Genomic DNA, 17,467 nt, shown 5'->3' with positions numbered 1-17,467 from the left:
TGTTATTACCATAAACTGTTAATTATTGGAATATTTTCATTTCCTTCTTTACTTAGGAGAGCACTTTAAGTACAATATTCAGGATGTATTATTGAAACATGGTAATAGCTTTTAAAACTACCTGCTGTTATCACTATTATTTTTCTGGGAATTATTAATTTTTGCCATAATTGTACTACTTTATATTTAAGGGTGAATTTATGATGATAAGCATGTGATGACAGGCTGCCCACTGTGCCTTATGGGCATCCATCATTAATGTTTTTCCTAAAGCTTCAGTGAGCAAGTCCAGTGAAATATTAAGATTATCTCAGTTGATAGACTTCAAATTATCAAATTATTGGGATGAATCACTTGCTGGTTGCAGGATGCTGATAATGAAGTAGAGTTTATTGACTTCAGTTCCATACCCATGCCATTTACTGGGATGGGTAGTAGAGTTATGTTAGACTTCTAAAGTCTAGCTATTGAAGGAGGGTGTGTGTGTGTGTGTGTGTGATACACTATGAGATTTTTTAATGAGAAGGAATTCAGAAATCCTGGAAATTCAGAGTATATAAGGCTTAATTATACTAAAATATGCATATGCATATATATATATATATATATATGCACACAAGCACAAACATTTCCTGAGCTTCTACCATATATAAGATCCTTTGCGTCTATAGGTAATTTTATGTCTGTGAGGAGACAGAGAGAGATAGAGATAAAGACAGACAGAGAAAGAGACAGATACAGATTGAGAGACAGAGACAGAGACAGAGACAGAAAGAGACAGAGAGAAACTGAGATCCTCTGAGGTCTTCAAGGATGTCTACATGGTTGAGGTGAAGTTTTAGGAAGGCATAAAGGATGACTCTTTTGACATCTGGGATGTCTTTGAAGGAAGGGGGCATTTATGCAAGACAGTTCAAACAGAGGAAATTACCTGACCATGTAAAATTCTATTATGAAAGTTGGTTTCACTTTGGGAAATGCTAAAGGGTGTATGTTGTTAAGTTTGGAAAGCAATTGAATTTCTAAAGAACATTGAAAGTGAAATGACTGAATTAAGGCCTTTGCTGTCTTAAATTTGACATGATATTTTTCATGTACACTACACTGAGAAATAGATAATTAGGTTTACCAATGAGAGACCAATAATGGAATATGGCAGAGCAGGTTGAGACTGCCATCAGTGAATTAACTACCATTATTTGGTAACTACTATTTGAGTTTAAAAAAAATTAAGAAGGGCTGCAACTGAAAGATATTACTAAGGCTTCAAGTTTTGGTGACTTGGTAGTATGGTGAAACCATTAATTGAGAAAACAAGACATAAATGAAAAAGAGACATTTCCTAGTTTAACATTCAGCAAGAAAAGATACTAAGAACTTAAGTTCGGTTGAGGTTCATATCAGTCATAATTCTGGGGCACATCTACATAGAGTAATGACTTGTAGCTGTAGAAATAGATACTATTGCCTAGCAAGAGTTACTTCAAGAGCAAGTGAGGTGTACCAGGGCTATAACTTTGACTACTATCTGTTAAAATCATTGGAAGAGAGGGGCTTTTGTTGTAGGAAATATTCCTGTGTGGCAGTAGCAGAAAGAAGAACAAAATAATACAAGTTTGGACTGACTAAGAAGGGAGAAGTTTAAGACAGAGAGGTGGTCAGTTAAAATAAGTAAAACAGTGAAAATAGGATGAGAGTTGAGAAAAGAACATTACATTAAAATATGATGGCTGTTGGATTGCCAAAATGGTTTAAAGAGTAATTTGTAGAGTGGTGAGTAAAGATGGGTTGTGAGTGAAGAAAGAGAAAATGGGCTGAAAAGGGAGGCAATAACATAATATATTTAGTTGCTAGGTTGACTTGCCCTATCTCCTGTAGTTCTGAAAAACACTCTTGGAAAGATGTGGCATAGGATCCCCATTTTTCAGAGGAGGAAAATAAATTCTACAGGTAACACTTACATTTGTTAAACAGTCTTTATTTGCCAAGAATTGTATTAAGCACTTTACATAATCTATCGGTGTTGGTGCCACAAGCATTCTTTGAGCGAAATACTAATATTGCATTTTAACAGAAAAGAAACAGAGTCATGGTATAAGTGATGTATTTAAGGCTTTATCATAAGTAAATATCAGAGCTGGCATTCAAACTAAGTTTTGGCTCAAGCCAGAGCTTCAGATAATCTATGCAAGGTACAGCATTGGTATAACTCAACTACTTGTCTTCTTGTACAAAGCTTAGCCTGGTACTTTTTTGGAATAAATGAATGTATTCATATCTATGCAGGAGTATACAGCCTAGTCTAAAGGTTTAGGTGTATACACATAATAAAATACGGTGGTTGCTGAGTTAGCAGTACCTACCCTGGGACACAAACAAATAAAAAAGACTACATTTTTATGATTTACAGGCTTTGGAGACACATTGTTTATTTCCAAATCCCAATTCCAGTGCTTCCTAGCTGAATGACATTGGGTGTGTCATTAAATTGACTATGCTTCAATTTTCTTATTCGTTAAGTAGAGATATTGATAGCATGTACCTTATAAGATGTTTGATAAGAGCACCAGGGATTTAGATCAGTGGAATAAGCATTTGCCTGGCAAGCATGAGGTCATTAGTTTGATCACTGGTACCAAGAGAAAAAAAATGGTTGGTAAAAATAAGTTAATAACTATAAAGTAGAGTGATGCCTGACATATAAGTGGTAATTAAGTGTTAGTGACATTTTGGGGATCAGTGAGGTCTTGCTTTTCACCTTCTTATGGTGCTTCGACCAGATCATTTTTGGGTTTGTTCTTCACAGAAGAATAAGAAATTTGCTTATTCATTAATTTGTTCATCACTCATGCATGAGCTTCAAATGTAAGAGTGAAATGACACATGTGATCCCACATATCATGGACTCATAGTCCTGATAGAAGAAACAGGCAGGAAACTAGACAGTTGCAATGGACAGGGTGAGTGCCCTGTAGGGGAAGCCCATGGTTCTGTGCAAGCTCACAAGAAGAGCACCAGCCAAGGCTTTGGTAGTGAAGGATGGCTTCCCAGAGAGTGCTATCTAAAATATGATCTGACTTCCAGGATTTTTTAGGTGGCAGCAAAGCAGCTGCAAGCTGCTGTTTTTTGACCTTTTGAGATTGACTTCTTGATGTCATTTTTTCCCCTCTCACTCTATTTTCCTTATAGCTGTGGAGTTCAAAGAAATCCTGCATTGCAGAGTTCAGGGACTGCCTAAGACCTCACAGTTAGTTCTGCCTGATTGCTATCTTACCCTTCATTAATGGATTCTGCAGATACTTTTTTTGGAAGGATCTCGAATTCAGAGGTAAAGTCCTTAGCTCCTATAACAAAAAAACAGACTGGGCAGTATATCAAGATTTGTATACTGTGACCTTGTCCTGAGGAAGGCACCATCTATAATGGGCAATGGAACCTCAGCCCACTCATAGTGATTAAAGACTCCTTTGATGTTTTCTTGGCAAAAATCGCATCAGCAAATTACATCCTGTCTGTCTGCCCTGCATATAGCATCTTGGAATGGAAAACTACATTTTCTTTGTCTGGCTGATGGTGTTTAAAATTCTGAATATCTGCTATAAGAGGCTATGCATTGCTAGGGTTAGAAGAGGATTTGAATCTTAGATCAATCTTTTTGTATCATACCTTGGACAAATTGCTGATTTTCTGTGTGTTTCAGCTACCTTTTCAGCAAATGGATAAAATAATAACCCTTATTTGACAGTGATATTGTGAAATTAAAACATAATTTTTGTGCCTAAAAAATGGGTGTACAATAAATGATGGTTTACATTCTTTTCATTTTGCATCAGAGCAGTGAAGATCATATTACTATATAATGTAATATACAAGACTGAATATGTTGACGCTTTCAGTCATGCACATGTAACTCATAGTAGTTATCCAATTAATGCTTATTTTTTTACCTTAATTTAACTGTTCAAATTTGTTGACAAAGAGAAAAATTTGGGAGCAGAATGAAGAAGAGGCACCAGTCTTATGTGCTTTGAGACTTCTTTTTAGATTTAACCCTGTCACACAGACCCCATTTTAAGCCCTGTATCGTAGTACTGGAAAATTATAGGCAGTCCATATATATTGATTGAATAAGTAAGTGGCTGACTGAGTATATGAATAAATAAGTAGCTGGCAAGTAAGCTCTGTGGAGAATGGCAGATGGTTGCAATACAAGTGGTAACTAGTTGTAGAGTGGCTGTGCTCAGAGGAGAGACATCAAATCAGTGGAATCTAATAGTGTAGGAGGAAGGCTTATTAAAGATAAAATTCCAGTGCTACACCATGTTGCCCTTAGTTTGACTGAGCTTATAAGTAGGAGGCTAATGTCATTCATTTGGGTCCTCATGTGAACCCTGGTTAATCAAAATGACTGAATTGGTGTCACCTTTTAAAATTCAGTATTATAAGTAATAAGTCAGCAAATAATGTTGAAGAAGCAAAGGAATAAATTTTTGAGGATAAAAGGCAATGTGATGGGCACAGAAATTGATACAATGACTCTGGAAAACAACTTGATATTATTTGTAAAGCTGAAGATGCATGTATAGCTTACACTCCAGCAATCCCATGCTGAGGTACATCCTCTGCTACACACAAGTGCCAAATAACATATTCACAGTAGCATTATTCATAACAGACAAAAGATGAAAACAACCTGAATGTGTAACTTCAGAGAAAATATTATAAATTTGTATTATATGAATATAATGAAATACATAGTGATGTATACAGATGATTCACCCACAGCTGTGTGCAGCAACATAGATGAATCTCAAAAACTGCAATGCTGACTAATTTAAGGAAACTATGGAAAATACACACATGAATTAAAAAACAACATTATGTGTTGTTTATCAATATATATTATATATATATATGTAAAATAATAGTAAATATGCAAGGAAATAGTAAACACCAAATTTATAACTGTGCTTACTTTCTGAGGAAAGGACAAAATAGGAATAGGGAAAGATGTGTGAGTGGTTTCAGTTATATCCATGATGTCTTATTTTATAAAATAAATGGTGGCTATGAAGGGGCTTAAGTTATTTGCTGTATGTTTTAAAGTTGTTAAATATGTAAGCAAATTTAAAAACTGTACACTTGAAGCATTCTGGAAAACTAGGAACCAGCATTTTCGGGCATGATCTGATTTCTTGGTGGACTATGCTTGGTGGTCTTATTGAACTAGAGTATTTTTCAATGCCCATAAGGGAGATTTAAAGCATAAAAATAACTTCATTTTGAGTAAGATATCTTTGGACAGCAAGTATTCTAATTGTCCAATCCATTTTTCAGTGAACTTTGTACGATTCTAAATGTGTATCTTTTGCACTTGATTTGTGTCCATTTGGAAATTGCCTCATTTTATTTTCTCACTCACAGTGACTGTGAGATTAAGTGAATAATTTGCAAAATTAAATTTTAATCTAATTGGTTCTCATCAAGCTTGATACTTCTTGTGCCAAGATAAAATTGATTTCTGAGAAACTTAAAGCTCACTTGAGATATCTCAATACTGTGTAGTACCCTGGTTCTTCTATGAATTAAATAATTTATGGAAATTCCAGAATTCCATGTCTAGGATATCATACATTTCTATTTTAAGCTAGCTTTTCAATGCAGAGTTATTAATGCAACTAGAAGAACCATTCTCTTGTAAAAAAGTAAGATAAGAGGAAAGATTTTTTTTTTAAATTCCATGAGAAGTGCATGTAGAACATTCACAACAATGTCTAAGTTTGGCTTTTGATGTATTATTTTAGCTGAACACCTAATGTTGGAAACCACTGTTAGTAATTTATCATAATTAGATCCACCAAAGCAGCTTTCAAGCGTTAGAAATAAGTTGCACATGAACATGGCCCAAATAAATATCTAAATTGTCTTCCAATTAAAATGAACATTATGCATATTATGTCATTTGAAGTTTTTTCTTGTTAGTTATTCTTACAATAAATCACTAGAAAATTTCTAGTGCTATAATTGACTATTGTCAATGAAAGATTCAAACAAGAGAAAGCGATGAGTTGTTCTCCATTGGTAATATTTGATTGGTCATTCTAGTTACTCTGGGTTAAATTGAACATTGTGAGTATATTTTGAGCTCAGTTGAAGAGAGTAACTGTTGACATGAAACTAGTCTGACATATTATTCACCTCATTTTCCTACTTTGTAGAATGTTGTGAAAGGTCTGACATGATGAGGCCAATTAACTTGGCCATTAGTTTTCAAGTCTTAGTAAATACAAATTTATAGGTTATTTGTCACAGAATTTGGTGAAATAATACTATGTCCTCTTAGTATAATAATTTTGTGGGTATATAAGAATATTGAATATTGTTACATTGATGTTAATAGCAGCCAAAATGCACTTTTTTGCAAGATAATTACTATGGAATTTAACAGATTAGTTCTGTATGGTATTGAGAGAATGTTCTAGAAGGATAATAAGAACATGAGAGGGCCTTGGAATCTTGCAGAAAGTAATTTTGATGAACCCAGAAGTTACATTCCCTGAGCTTATAGATTTGTCTTCTTTATCACTGCAACTCCTGGCTCTAATAGAGCACATATTGAAGGTGCATAATAGGTATTCCTGAATGAAGGAAGGAAGAAAAACATGAAGAAAAATGAAAAAAAATAGCTGAATTATGTTGGATCCAATAGATGAAACATTATTGCTTACAAATGTGTGGATGAACCTAAGTGTATATAGTTCTGGGATGACAACTGTTATGAAGCGTATTAATTGGTCCACAAGACCTGCTAGGACTTTATAAGGCCAGTGGTGAAGGAAAACAATCCTGAAGATAAAATGTTCAGTGCTGTTGTACTAAACCAGTGGCTTCTAAAAAGCAAAGTAGCAGTTAGTTTCTTCCTATGCATAGCACTGTAGCATATTTAGAAGTAACAAGACAAATTTTCAAGGAAGGAGGGTAGTCTAACATGATTGAATGATGTAAGATGCTCGCTCTCTAGCAGAGGTTTCCAAGCAATCATTCTATATACAGAAATATGATAGCATTGTGTTTCTATAAGGTCCATTAAATTGAGGGCAAAAATGAGGATTTTGTCCCCATTAGCAAAAGCTAATCAGAAAATAAGGCTTTTAGACTCTAGATTCATGATGGGAACAAGTATGATATAGAAATAAGGACAGAACCCCAGTTTTATACATTGGATAACTAAGAAAAGATAAGGAAATTGAGGTTCATGCAGCAAGTCATATTTCTGGTCATGCCTCAGATACACTAGTATTCAGCCTAAAACAGATAAAATAATTCAAAATTGTCTCCACTAGCAGTGAAACTAAAGGACTAATGTGGGGACTTCAGTCTATAGTTGTAAAACCTTCAACTTCTGCATCAGTGAGGCATGAAGAAAAAATGCTATGGGGTATTATGGGCAGAAAATTAGTTAATAATAGTCCCTAACTCCTGATGAAATATTACACACAAGCATTTGTTCTTTTCTAAAAGATAAGTACATGTGATAACAGCAATAATGTTGGTTGTAACTGCATAACAGTTCAATTTAAGGAACAATTGCCTTTTACCAGACATATAGTAAACATTTTGTGTATATTATCTCCTTCAATTCTTATAACAACCCTAAGGTATAAATACTAGTAGTACCTTAACTAATAATTCAGAAAGATTAAGTAACAATCTGAAATTCAAAAACTTTTTGAATTGTGGAGTTAGGATATGAGCCCGGAGAGGTTGATGCCTAAGTCCATGTTTGCTATTAATACATATAATGCACAAATGACGTTTTATGGCAGGCACAATGATGAATCAGTATTACAAGAAACAGATTTATTATCAATTTTATTTACATGAAAAACAATAAAGTGTATTTGAAGTGGTGATTCAGTGAACATATTCTGGTATTGTGCCTTGTACTGGAGATATAGCAATGAGAAAAGCATACAAAATTACTGTTCTTACAGACCTTGAAGTCAAGTTATCTTTGTCAACCATAATTTAAATAAAGTAGATTCTAGGCTAGATTATTCATCTCTTTGATCACTGAAAAAGTTCCAAGGAAAGAAAGTCTTCTATTAAAAGGATGGGATAGCACAATGGTTACATACATGGACACTAGGATAAGATTGAATTCAAAGCTTTATCTTTCAGGATTTTTCAAGGAAAGCAGAAACTGTTCTAGATATTTACCCAATAAGAATTTCACACAGAAGTATGCTTAAATGAGTGACAGACTTGGTGAGAAGTCAAGTAGGATACTGTAAGACCTTCAAGCAGTTAGCAGCTACAGGAAACTGCCTCCATTTCTCAGGTTATTGGGCAACTGAAGGAGGGAGGTATTGTTGCCAGAACCTAGATGCCAGGTTGTCTGATTAAAGTTAAAACCTAGGAAGATGCTGCTCAGATAGATCTAGCACTAAGATGGGAACACTTTTCACCCTGGCTTTTCCCATATTTTGTTCTACACTTTTCCAGCAATAGTTATCATTGACCAAAAGCACTAAGGAACCTAAGGATAGAGAAAACTGAGAATGTAGTTTTTATGTGATCAATAAAATAGCAGTGGAAGGGAAAAAGAGGGAAAATTTGAAGTAACTGATGCCTAAAACCAAGTTTCTTGGTTTTATAAGTCAAAAAGGGTAATATCCCCATGCCTTAAATTTTCCACTTATAAAACTCAAATTTTGGAACACCACCTTCCCATGTAGTTTTTGTGAAAATAAATAAGTTCAGACATGTGACATGTTTAGGAAAGGATTTGGCAGCTAGTGAGCCCACTGAATTTTAGGATACAACTCAAATTGGTACAAAAAAGTCCTATCATTTTATAAAGCACAATCTGATCTTTGTATTTACTGAAGGACTCATAGGTTCTGGAACTCACAGCTCAAGTGTCTCAGCAAACATTAACCAGAAACAAGATTTACCACTTTTTATGGTATCTCTCCCTTGAAACTGTTCCATAAACCTAAGCAGTGGTCAAGTCAGAATTTAGGGAAGATGATGAACCACCTGACAGACCTAGCTCTTTCCAGCACACTCAGCAAAAAAAAAAAAAAAAAAACACTCCATAAAACTGTTTTAAATTAGTATGATTCCAGCAGATTAAAAATATGAAACACAAGAGAATCTTATTATTAATTTATCCCACAAATACTCTGAAACCTTTATACTGCATACATGTTAGTCCTAAATTCTTTCTTATAATTGCCAATATCAAAATTCTAGAATAAGAAATGAAAACTGTTGTTAAAAAAGACAATGTAGTTTATTCTCAAGTTTCTTGTAGCACTATTCATCACTGCCAATACTACTGTCACTTGTGACAATATGAATGGTTGTGAAGGACACTATTAATAGAATATTAGCTAGAATTAGAGAGACAAATATAATGATGTAATTCATGATGTAATTCAAAAGAGTATAACTCATGAAAGTAGGGAATAGAGTAGTGCTTACCAGAAGCTAAGGATGGGGTGAATAGGGAAAGTGTTGGTCTTTAAATATAACGTTACAAACACATATGAAGAACATGTTTTGTTGTTCTACCACACAGCACAAAGGCTACAGTTAATAATATTGTATAACTGTGTATTTTAAAATAGCCAAAAATGTCCTTATCCCAAAGCAATGGTAAATATTTGAGGTGACAAATTTGCTAATTACTCTGATTTGATCTTTCTACAATGTACGCATGTATTGAATTATAACTTTGTGCCCCCTAAATGTATGATTATTTTTGTTAAACATTAAATACAACTTTCAAAAGTTAAAATTAAAATGTAGATACTGATAAAAATAGGAGCAAAAACAGTAATTCATAAAAATGGTAGTGAAAGAGAGCTCTTGTATGAGTACCTTAAAACTTGTAGTATGTCACTTATGTGTAAAAATGGCATAAAATTTTCAATCAGTGAAGGCTTTTATTAGATTAATGTATTCTTATGCAGGGAAATGGGGAGACATTTCAAGTAGCATATGAGTAAAATGAAGAAGCAAAAAAAGCTCTAAGTAGCAGAGCAGTGCTTAATGCTACCACGCTGCAAGGTACTCTGTTTCTGTGGCTTTTAGGCACTGAGCAGGAGACAGATTGGTAACAGTCTAGCAGGTGTTTTATAACTCTAGTTTCCTCATCATGAGCCCATTTGATTACTGAACTTCCAGAATATTCTAATTCCTTTGAAAGAAATATTTGTTCATCAGGACCTGGCAGATAGATTTCTGCAAATGCATGTAAAACGTTGGTTGTTATTTACTGCACAGATAAAATTGTGGCATTGGTGAATTTGTTAGATATTTTTGTTTGCCTTGGGCTCCTGAGACATCAGTAAAAGCAACACTTTTCTGGCAATGTAATCAGAAAAACTGAGCCAATTATTCTATTAAGTTAAGCTCTTGGCTCTCCCAGAGCATCTCTTATTAAGATATTTTAAATTGTTACTTTGAGACATGAAGTAAGCAGGTAGATATATCATGCTCTGAGCATTTTGTATGTTTAGACTTGGAAGAAATGTTTATTAGATTGTATTTTGTCTATAAATTTTTCCTAGTCTAGACTTTGACCATTGTGAGGGCAAAAATTGATCTGTCCTATTTACTATTGTCTCCCCAATGGTCAGCATAATGCCAGCCAAATACTGGGCATTCAGGAATTATTTGTTGGGATAAATGAATTAAGTTTCTAGTGACTAGTGGATGTTTCTGAAGGTGCTCCTGAAAAATCTACTAGGAAATTTTAAGGGTATTGCCCAAAATATATATAAAATTTACACAAAAGTTGTGTTTCTAGTAGAAGATTATCCTTAGAGAACTGTAAGTGTTTTTAGATATTTTTTGCAGTTTTACAAATTTTCCGGACTAGTAATGCTTTGGTTAATGATATATTGATAGCAACCTTCTTAATTTCTTTTTAATAGAAGTTCCAACTTCAGCGCTCTGTACAGTAAAGTTGGATCAAGTTTTGGGCACCTGGATTTGTCAGCTGGTACTTCACCATATTTGATCTTTGAAAGTGTCAGAAGACAAATTGAACATTATGGTTCATGCCTTTTGGAGGCTGATAAAATTCTAGCTTGGCAGAATGCAGCTTTCCAATTATATTTCAAAGAACATTTATCCCACAAGATACTTTATAGGAGGTAGGAAAATGTTCTATGGTCAAATAATTTTATGTTATACTGTAGTATAATCCTATTTTGAAATTCACAATATATCTTAACATAACAAAAACTATGAAATATTATATAACAAACCAGCTTATTTATTTCTTTAAGTCTGAGTTTCTCAAATTGAGTTCATTATGTGATTTCTCCCTCTTATTAAATTTATAAAGTATTATTCTACTGCACAACCATTAAGAAAATGTAGTAGAATAAAAAGAGGTTCTACCCATCAAAAATACCAAGTCTTTTTCTGTCTCTCCTACTTGATAGCCATGTGACATGAGTGTTAGTCTTCTAGGGCCCAGACTCCTCATTTTCTTCAAGTAACGCTAAATGACCTCAGGTGTAAGATAAAAGTTTTATTTTCACACTCTGAAGTTGTTGAAGTCACAGTAAGTCTTAGGGTCTATTTAATGTGATATTTATTTTTCTAAGAATTGAAATTGGGGGCTTCTGGGAGAACATGGCAGACAGATAGCAGCAGCTATGGAGGCTCTCTGAGTGACCCAGCTTAGAATCCAAGAATGGTGCGGAGTGAGGAATCCTAAGCAAGAGGAGATATACCCTGCTGACCCAAGAACGAACTGGGCTGAGAGAAACCAACTGGGAATGCAATCCTGGTGCTATAACGGGAACAGATAAAGCCTCAGAGTGGAAGCTGGAGCCCACGCCATTGGAAGCTGTGATTTGGGTTTCTTGCTGCCGCTGCTGCATCTGAATCAGCTCGGCAGGGAGAGAGATGCACGAAAGCTCTGAGAACAGGAATCGGTGAACGGAGTTGACAGCGGGATGGGTGGGGAGCCGTGCAACAACCTGCAGTGAGTGAGGGAAACGGGGACTCTTCCACAGTCCATGAGGCTCCAACAGAGGACATTCTGGGACCAAGCAGCTTTGCCGGAACAGGATGCTGTAGTGACTTCAGTCACATATCTCCCTCTCAAGCAGGATTGGTGAGCAGTGCCTAGCCTACGTGACACTGCTGGCTGAGACCCAGTAGGCTAGAACAACCCAGGTCTCAGCACTTGGAGGTGCACCGTAGAGGTGAAGCCTTTGGTAGGTTGACCTGGAAGGGCGGGCCCCGCATAGGCCGCCTGTTCCAGTGTGCTGCAGTGGGTGGGAACACCTAGCCGGCACAATTCAAACAGACTGTGGCCAACAGGGAAGCTGGGCCTCCTATATACATTTGTATATAAGGAGCAAAGAATATGGGAAGAGGGAGCAACAAAAAAGGCTCCTTAGCCCCCAATCCTGAGAAACATGCAATAGCAGGCATGGCACCAATAGACATAAAGCACTATCTCCAGAGCCTCATAGACGAATTCAGGAATAAAGTTATTAATGACCTGAAGCAAGACATAAGCAGAATGGTTAAAGAAATGCTAAGCACCACCCAAGAAAAAACAGATGGTGGAATGGAAGAACAGAAAAAAAGAGAATTGTTTGATGGAGAAGATAGAGAAAACATAGAATACGTGAAGCAGGTTCAAAGAGATTACCAGGAAACTACAAACTCTATCAACAACTGGCATAACAGCTTGAAATAAACTAAGGATATATTGTCTGAACTGGAGGGCAGATTTGTAATATGGGAGCATGAAATGAAAAGCTTCTTAAAAATAACAAAGAAACAAACAGCAATAATACAAAGGCTAGAAGATGATAAGAGGATCTATAACTTAAGAATTAAGAACATAAAAGAAGAGGTAGGGACACAAACAAATGAACTACAAAAGCTACTTGCAGAAATAATCCAGGAGAATTTTCCTAATTTAGCAAAAGGTAAAGATACTCAGATGTATGAAGCAAACAGGACCCCAGCCAAATACAACCCAAACGGAGCTACACTCAGGCATATAATAATCAAAATACCAGAAATCCAATATAAGAACAGAATATTAAAAGCCATCAGAGACAAGAAACAGATCACTTACAAGGGAACACCCATCAGAATTACAGCAGACTTCTTGGCACAAACCATCAAATCATGAAGAGCTTGGGGGGAAATAATTCAAGCTTTGAAAGATAATAACCTCCAGCCAAGATTGATATATCCTGCACAACTATCCCTGGAAATTGATGGAAAAACAAGGTGCTTCCAGGATAAAGAGGAACTAGGGGAATATGCAACTACCAATTCAACTCTACAGAGAATACTGCAGGATATTCTAAAAAAGAAAAATACCAAGAATCCAGAAATAGTGGCAGAGAGGCCACAATGAATGGAGCAGAAAACAAAATGAAGAAGACAAACTGACAACTAATGACAGAAAAAGAGCTCAACAGAAATGAGGCAGAGAAGATTGGATGATAGGAACAGCTATTTTGGAGAAAACGATGCCATAATAGGTAATGCTGATTTAATATCATCTTGTTTTGAATTCCCCTCAAGCTTTTGTTCTTCTGTCTCTATAAGTCTTAACATGTTGTATCTTATTGGATTTTATTATATGAGATAGTATAAACAAAAACTTTTATAGACAAGGAGACTATACAGAAACCATTGTTCATTTTCTGTTGGTGGATTCTAAATACCCTGTAATACTGTCATTCTCTTGAATGGTTTTACATTGTTTTGATATATTTGATGCTACAGTATACGAAGTTATACTCAAAGATTTCAAGGAAAGAGACACTATGGAGGCTACTTTTATGTCAGGATATCTTGTGGTGAAACACTATTTTGCTTAAATGGTTATGTTTTGATCTGCGCTGTTTTGTTGTTATGCCCTCTTTTATCTCAATCTCCATTTTATTATTTACTTTTTTATTTTTATCCTTTTAATTAAGGGAAAAATAAAAAATAGCAGGATATATTATGGTAACCCACTTTGATTTTCTATTAACTTGATTTGAAGCCCTGTATTGCTCTCACCATCTTGTTTTGACTGATGTTCCTCTATTCTGTTTTGTTTGATAGTACCAAGTCCTAAAGTTTAGGCAACAGCTGTGAAGATAGTGGGATTCATAATGACGCCCATTCTGGTTGACTATTATCTACTTTTGAAGATCTGTAATGTCTCCAGTGCTTTGGTTTTGTTGGTTTCATTCTTTACTGTTTTGTTCAATTTTATTATAACTGATGATATAGGCAATTCTTTTTGAGATAGCGGGAGGCATTATGGTAACCAATGTTGATCACTTTGTATTATGTTTTTACATTATCTATTATGTCCACCCTTTTGATTTGACTGACTCTGTTCTGTTATGTCACATTTGGTTTTACTCTCTTCCAAAACAGTAATAAGAACTGTGGGAGTAATAAAACCCAAAATGTGTAATAGTCATTGTACAAAAGAGAGGAAAAGAAAATGCTCTAAATGATATAAGTGCATGTATATTTAAGTGTATAAGATAGACAATGATATTACTGAGTTTTGTTGGATCATTGAACAGAACTGTTTGCAGTCTCACTGTTTGAATGTCCACCTTATATGCTTTAATTTTGTAACTTAAACAAATATTTCTAAGATGACAATATGCAATCCATTAACTAGTGATTTCTTACTGTTTATTTTTTTCTGAAATTCTGTATAACTTGTACCCTTTTTCTGCTTTTTTTCTCCTTAAATAAAAAATTTAAAAAAAACAAGAATTGAAATTAACTTGAGAGTTCATGTTATAATTTGTCAAAGCTAAAGAGATATAATAAAATCTTCTAACTTTTCAGGGTTGTGAAAAATCAAATCAGTCAATAAATAAGGAAACATTAGGTACAAATTTTCCACAGCAAAACTTTATTTTTACAGTTGATCTGTATGTTTTAAACTGAAAATATAAGATAGAAGTTGGCTGTAGTTTCAATGTCATTCACTCACGTGGACACGATAAACCAAATCCAAACAGCATAATAGTTTTATTTCAGTTTTCATGTGGTTGTTCAGCTTGGTTTAAATTATAGCTCTGATTTATCTATGACTCAATTCAGACACCAAAATTTAACCAACTTTTAATGTTTGGTAACAATTTCTGGCAAAATAAATATGTTAGACTGACATCATGGCAGATTAAAAGTTGTTCAGAAGACACACACCAGGTACTTGGATTGGATCCTCAAGTACTCAGAGTAGGGGAGGGAATGTGACAAATACGTAGTCATGGGAAGACAAATTGAGAGAAGCCCACCATATAAATTGCAATTTCAGGGGTGTGTAGAGAAAAAGAAGCAGAGTCATCACACAATCCTGTCACAGCTTATACCTCAGATCTGATGAACATACAATCTTGGAAAAGGATACATCTCCCTAGGAAACAAGCCAAGTAAAATAGTAGTAGCAAGGTGGCTGCTGTGAGAGTGCAAACATGGGTGTCCAACAGTCACTGCCCAGTACCTACTTGTGCTAGTTGTCTTCCTATCAGAGAGGAGAGAGTAGCCAAGAAAACACCCATAGGAGAGAGCCTCCTCAGATTAAGGCACTAAGAAAGGTGCAGGTTAGAGAACAATTCAAAGGGTAGTGACTGAGTAAGAACCTGCAAGCCCTACTGACAGAAAAGAACAGGGTCACAGCCCTGATTAGGGATCTGGAACTAAGCTTTGAGGGATTTGTGGCATTATGCTTCACACAGTTATTAAGTGCTTGTGAGATATAGGGGTGAAGAAAAGACACTAGAGCAGTGCCAGAGTGGGCATTTTCCTACTTCCTTCCCCCAGTAGCACTAAGCTCTGTGCCTATGTGATATTCAACCCACTGTGTGCCAGCTAAGTGCTATAGAGTTTTTCCCCTGTGCAGAATTCATTCTGCTGTGCATCAAAAGCTACTGAGCTTTGTGATCTTATTGAACCCTTCCTGCAATGGTTGATTGATTATGTCAACTTGAGAAGTTTAGAAGCTTAACTAAGTTGGCTCACAATTCTACACTCTGGGTCATGGGTTCTCCACCCCAAAGTGGCTTATCTCCTTGGCAATGTGAAGGGGAAATGAAAAAGGATGGACTTTCTTCTGTTCTTTGGAGGAGTTCCAGTCTTCTCCATCAGTTTGGCCATCATCTCCTTGCTTCAGATGCAGAGTCTTTGTCTTCCAACTTGTATCCTTCAGCCTTCCAGCATCTACCTTTCAGCTCCCCATTGCAGATCCATCAGCCGCCTGATACGGACTCGCTCAGGACACTGATACACCTCTCATCAAATGCTGTTGAAATGCAAGCTGAATGCCATTCCTTGGCAGAACACTAACCACTGCATTTAAGGGCTGGACTGAGGCTCATGTGATATGCAGAGAGTTTGCTGTGTGCAGAAAGCCAGGGGCAGGGGGTAGCAGCAGAGACAGAAGTTGTTGAGATGTGTAGAAAGAGCAGACATAAGCAGTTAAAGGGATTATCACAAAGGAAAGGGGACAAAAACTAAAGAAAACTCTCAACAGATCAGGGGAAGACTGTTTAAAAGACCCAACTCTCTGTGTCCTTCAATACAATTGGAGATTTCCAATCATTTGAGTCAAAATCTCAAATTAGTCATGTATGCAGAAGTACTGATGAGACCTAACAAAGCTCTGCCTGCAGAGACAATAAGAAGCAGACTAGGCAGTACATCTAGATCCAACAGTCCTTCATTCACTGGAGGTTAAGAGAACAAATCACTGGCAGGAAACCAATAGGCACATCCAATCTTCTAGTCACAAACACAGATGACTGGAGCTCAGCTCCCTGCAATTACTACAAGACAAAATTTCTCTATTTTTGAATTAAAGGTGAAGAGCAAACTGGTAGAATTTTGATTGTGACATAAATAGGACCGAGAAGACTATTATTTTCTTTTTGTATCCGTGCAGTTTTTTTCCTTTTCTTTTCTTTCTTTCTTCTCATATATGTAAGTTTGTACATGTGAAATGGAGAATAAGAGTTAATTATTGCTTTAGATAGTATATTTCATGGTCATGTTAGATTAACATCACCAAAAATTGTGTATGAAGAATTCAAACACAAACTTTTTATCAGCATATTAATTAGTTCTAATTTTTTACACCTTCCTCTGGTCTCCAATTATATTTCCGTGAATACTGTCCAAATGGCTCTATTACCATAATGATATGTAAATTTAATACAATTCCAATCAAAATGCCAATATCATTCTTCACAGGGCTAAAAAAGAATCCTCAAATTTGTATAAAACCCAAATAGGCCCATAATAACCAAAGCAATACTGAAGAAAAATAAAAAAAACAAAACATCTGGAATTTCAAGTTATATTAGAAACCTACAATAATAAAGCCAGTATGGTATTAGAACAAAAACATGTATTTTGACCAATGTGACATGACTGAGGATACAGTGCAATCTCA

The sequence above is a fragment of the Cavia porcellus genome, unplaced genomic scaffold (genome assembly GCF_034190915.1).
Source record: "Cavia porcellus strain 051 isolate PalLab524CR breed Dunkin Hartley unplaced genomic scaffold, mCavPor4.1 scaffold_3, whole genome shotgun sequence".
NCBI classification, from domain to species: domain Eukaryota; kingdom Metazoa; phylum Chordata; class Mammalia; order Rodentia; family Caviidae; genus Cavia; species Cavia porcellus.
The sequence above is the reverse complement of the archived record's forward strand: the minus strand, read 5'-3'. Positions refer to the sequence as shown.